This window comes from Euprymna scolopes, chromosome 29 (genome assembly GCF_053919585.1).
Source record: "Euprymna scolopes isolate OS-2025 chromosome 29, ASM5391958v1, whole genome shotgun sequence".
Lineage (NCBI taxonomy): Eukaryota > Metazoa > Mollusca > Cephalopoda > Sepiida > Sepiolidae > Euprymna > Euprymna scolopes.
Window position 1 is genome coordinate 90,022,843 of NC_136510.1, and position 5,834 is coordinate 90,028,676.

Consider the following 5,834-nt stretch of genomic DNA (forward strand, 5'->3'; position numbering starts at 1 on the left):
TTGTACTTACCAAGCTCGACGTTGCTTAACTTCGGTGATCTGACGAGAACCAGTGAGTCACGCGATTACGCCGTATATATATATATATATATATATATATATATATATATATATATATATATATATATATATATATATATATATATATGAAGCTGGACGTCTGTGTGTGTGTGTCTGAGTGTGTGCATATGTGGGTGTGTGTGTGTGTGGCAACGATAGTCTCCTATATGGCTGACTTATAAAAAAAAAACTGATTACATATAAAGATAGAAGATGTATCGAGGATCAGGAATGTGTAAGTTGATCTGGTAGAACGGTGGTTCATAAAAATTATGGGATTTGCGTTCGCGCCTGGCCCACAAAGTATTGAAATAAAGAATGAAAAAAAAAACGTTTACAAGGGTTTTTGATATAGATGTACATAAGAATACTTTGATAAGTGTGTTTCAACTTAAATAGAGATGGTATGATAAAATTGTGGAGTCTGCGTTCGCGCCTGTACTCCATGAAAATATGGCACCAACTTTAACAAAGACTTTCGTATCCATTTGCGTAAGTATACTTTGATAATTATGTTTCAGTTTGAAGAAATATGGTATAATAAAATTATGGGCTGTTCGTTCCTGACCTCCATAGAATGTAAATATGTCACAAAGTTTAACAAGGTTTTTTAAAAGAGATGAGGGTCCACAATCTCCTTAACTTTAACCTTAATTCACGATAGCTTTTATTTATTTGTTAGAATTGAATCATATTGTGTCGCATTAATTCACCTCATAAATTCACGTACTTATTTAAGTGAAAGCCCCCCCTCAAAAAAAGTCGGAACTTTAGACAATTCTCGACACAAATTTTGTATAACTCTGTTTTTTCCTTCTCCATATATATCTGTTTAATCTTTTTGCCAGTGTACTAGAAGGAATTCAGTTGATTACAGCCCTTTTTGCGTGTTCTTTACATTACAATAGTACAGCCCCGAATCCGACGGCGAAATACTACACCATTCAATACTGTAAAACTGAAACAAAGCTGTTCTGCTTGAAAGGGCGCCATTGTCTTCTTATTCATATTTATATCGATTCTTTAATTACGTGTTTACTTTTTTAATATCCTATTTTTATGTTTCGGATTATTTTACTAACTGTTTTTGTTTCTTTGTTTTTCGATATTTCGTCGACATTATTTAGTAAGAGTGTTTAGCAGAAAAGCCAACAAACGAATACCCGAAAAAATAAATATACAAGAAATAAATGTTACCATATTTAATGCTGTTTCATGCTGTTTTTTTTAATAGTTTTTAATGCTCTTTACTTAAAATAATTTCAGCGAACCGAAAGTAAAACGAAATTTCAGGCAATAACTACTTAAATAATTTTTTGTATAAACTACACATGCCATAATCGAATATTCCTCAAGCACAAAATAACGGAAAACATTAAAATATGTTTATAAATATTCCTTACGTTGACGGAACTCTCTTAAATTTTTAACACATAATGCTCAGGTGCCCCTCCTTCAAATTGAAAATGGGGCTCTCCATTTCAAAATCGCTGCCATTTTGATTTTTTTAAACCGGTTCGTGAATTAAAAAAAAAAATTACGAACTATTTAAAAATACAAAACAATGAACTTTTATACCATAAAAATAACTTTTATTGACTATGGTAACATTTATTTCTTGTATATTAATATAACATTTTCTCTTTGTAAGGAAACATCATTTTGTTGGTCACTCTTGGCTACGAATGAAAACAAAGTTGATACAAAAAATATACTTTCGCGAAAATTATCTTTTCTTTCATCATATTTTGCTTAGGATAAAATTTTGGAGTATCAAAACCTATCTCTTTACAACCCCCTCCTTTTCATAACGTATCATACTTTCATCAATCACAGTCCATTTTCTGTAAGCTGTTTTGAACCCAGTCAACGACGGATACTTCTGCTATATATATATATATATATATATATATATATATATATATATATAATAAAAATTACAATTAAATTTACGAAAATGATCCAAGATGGTAAAATTAAAGTACATTATAAATATTAAAGAATTAATATTAATAAAGTAGTCTCAACCAGATGTAAAAGCTCGATAAAACCAAATAGGAGATAAATGTAGAAATAAAATAAAAGACTGCTAATGCTGGGAAGGAATTAACCATTACGTGTGAAAGTTTAAAACGCAATTGTGCATCGCGTTCGGTGGAGACTGATTAAAAGGCTGTGTTTTCCGGAATGCCAACAAAATCAATTTATTTATCGATCCGTAAGAGATATATTTCGATGTTTTTGATTACTCTCATTGAATAAATCATTTCAACATTCGCAAGGAAATGATCGGTGACCAACCACTTCTTGGTGTTCAGGGCAGTAAATATCTCAGAAATGAATGTAATTATTTTAACGACGTAGACGTACAGATCTATGCATACATCAACGTACAGATCTATGCATACATCAACGTCCTTCTCCTTTCTTTAGTCTTGTCTACGCTTTCTCTATATACATGTGCATGTATATATTGATAGATATATATGTATATGAGTGTGTGTATGTGTGTGTGTCACATATATTAGTCATGATGCTATAGTGTAACTTTCTATATTCTATAAAATCTCTGCGTTGATAAAAAGATCTGATTTCAATATAACTCCACATCGTCTCAGAAAAAATCGTGCACACATTTGTTGTTGGGTTTGTAGTTTTCGGACATCAATCGAAATATTATTTTAAAAAATCATATAAGCTCATTCCATTTATATGTCTGTTTCCTTCTGTCTGTTTGTCTGTCTCTCTCTATATATATATATTTATATTTTTATATATATATATACATATACATATATATATATAATATATATATATATATTTATATATATATATATATATATATATATATATATATATATATATATATATATATATATATATATATAAATGACCGGCAAAAAGAAAGTTCGCACTTGTAACTTTTTCAAAAACTGCAAATTTAAGCTAAATTCAATGTAACTGTATAAACAACCAATACCTCATGTGACTTGCCTTTTATTCCTCTATAATTTTACCTGTTCATATTTGACGTTTAATTGAAATATTCTAGTGTTCACATAAATTTTAAAAAAATAACTCCAAATTGATGAGGCAAAAAGAAAGTCCGCGGCAACAAATCCGCTTTAAACCAGCTTAAACTATCGCCTATAAATCAGTTAAAAATATCCACCAACAGGCAACAAAGTATCCCTAATCGTAATTGTTGTTGTTCCAGGTTATACAATGTAACATTTAGTCCATATGCCACGACTTTCTCTTAGTGATCGTCAGGAGCTCATTAATCTCCACCTTTTTGATTATCCAATCAAAAAATAGGCCGCAGATTGAAATGTGATGAGAAAACGGTACGAAAGACTGTGCAAAAGCACCAAAACACCAGAAGTGTTCGTGATGCCCCTACATATGGTCGTACTAGAGTTACTTTTAATAAGGAAGACAATGGTATCAAGATCCGCAGCCTACGAAACAGATTTGAAACGGCTCCCCAAATCCAACAGCCGCGTAATCTTGTTAAAAAGTGCTCTCTTTCTACTGCCAAAGACAGATTAAAGGAATTTAATTTGCGAGGATATGTTGTAAGACGCAAGCCAATGATTTCTGTAAAGAACAGAAATCAACGTCTGGACTAGGTCAGATGCAATGAAGATCATGACTCTTTATATTGGTCAAACGTGCTTTTTAACGACGAAATTAAGTTCGATAGACTGAGCAATAGTGATGGTAGGCAGTACGTCTGTCGGAGAAAAGACGAAGAATTTAATCCTAGGTGCTCAGTTTCAACGCTGACAGGTGGTGGAGGTTCAGATTTGGTGTGGGGCATTATTAGTACCAATGGTGCAGGGCCTATAGTTCGCTTGCAAGGTCGAATTAATTCGACCAAGTACATTAATATATTGACTGAGCATTTTCTACATAACTTTGGTCGGAATTTGGATGATAATCCCATCGTCCTGCAGAATAATGTTCCCATTCACACAGCTGACAATTCCTGGAAGAGCATGATATTCCGTGTTTGGATTGGCCTGCATTATTCTTTGATGAGCAGCATTTTGTTTCGAAATGCTATGGCCTTTTCTTCTTTCTTTGTTGTTCTAATCATAAAATGAAGTTATTTGTAAATTTATTCCTCCTCTTTTGTTATATATATATATATATATATATATATACACATATACATATATATGTGTGTGTGTGTGTGTGTGTTATAGTATTAGTATTTATAGAAAAAGCTCTTACTACAGATGCGGCTACTACTACTACTACTACTACTAATAATAATAATAATAATAATATATATATATATATATATATATATAGCGTATAAATATCGCCTTGTTTTGAGAAAATATATGTTCTGCAATGTTTTACCATATTTTATAGCTGGTGCATACAATATACTAACAATATGCGTTTTTCATTGATGTGGATCTAAGCGGAAGCGTCACAGCTACGTATAAAAATCATCGAGACGTAATTTGGCACAAATTCATTACTTTTAAACAAAGTGGCAATGCAGTAAATGTTTTTACAGTTATTATATACCTAACAGAATAGCAATTCAACGTGTTGTGACCAAATTGCGGGAGACAGGAAGCATGGGAGATACTCAAAAATGTCCTTAGCGTCATAATAATCCAGCCATAATTCATGACAATATTCAGTGGGACGCCTTGAATAATTTCCCAGAAAATCACCGCCCCATCTCCCAACCAACGAGCATTTAGAGGAAATTATCTTGGAGGATTTGTCATAATGACCTCGCATATTTCAGATCTTGATGACACAAACCGGTCCCAATAAAGCAGAACGACATAAAAAAAAAATGTGAATATAAAAATATTGAAAATAACGAACGCCTATTAAATTTGATTTTTTGTACTGACAAGCCTCACTGTTTCTTGAGTGGGTACATTATCAGGAATATACGGCATAATCGCGTTGACACACCGGTTCTCGTCAGATCACCGAAGTTAAGCAACAGCGAGCCTGATTAGTACCAGATGGGTGACCATTTGGGAATCTTGGCGCTGTATGTGGTTTCCGCTTATCTCGGCATTGGTTTCTAGTCGTCTTGTACACTTCACTTGCCATGGTATTTAACAATGTCGACTCAAGAGAGGTGTGATTGGAAATTGCGCATCTCCTGCCAATAAGATTTTTACGCGCAGGTACCCCTTCGTGGATAACCATAGTCTGTCAAAGACTGAGGGAGCCCTACATTATCAAGAGAATATGCGGTTCTGGACTCAACAGGAAGTGACTGTATGGCGTGCTGTTGAATATCAACGTGTTCTGCCCAATTGACATAATCAGCGTCATACAGGTTTTCTAAAGTACTAAAATACGAGGCAAAAGTCTTATCTTCGTCTAGGGCCGATATGAATTGTCTAAAGCCTTCTGCTATGTTGCTTTCTGTGACGTGTTTCTTTTTTTTATTATTAAAGCTCGTAGTAATAAGTCTGTGTTTTCTTGTTATGCAAGTAACCGTTTTTGAAATCTTTCTTCCATTTTCTGGTGTTGTTTACTCTGCTTCTATTGTTTGGGTATTTGATATTTGAACAATTTACCCCGGTTTCTCCGGTTTTTATTTTGCTGTTTCTGTAGTTTCATCTAATATTTGACCAATTAAGACTATCTTTCTTCGTTTTTCTTTCTTTCATTGTATTTTTATTCCCTCTTTTTTTTTTGAAAAGTGATGAAAAATGTCTGTAAAGGTGTGAAAGAAATAATTTTCTTTTTTTCACGTAACCTTTTTGTCATTCTTAACGCGC

At 32.9% G+C, this 5,834-nt stretch overlaps 1 pseudogene; it reads left to right on the forward strand.

Moving 5' to 3' along the window:
* The first annotated feature begins 4,983 nt into the window (after positions 1-4,983).
* On the forward strand, positions 4,984-5,099 carry LOC145253145 (5S ribosomal RNA; annotated as a pseudogene).
* Positions 5,100-5,834: the final 735 nt, after the last annotated feature.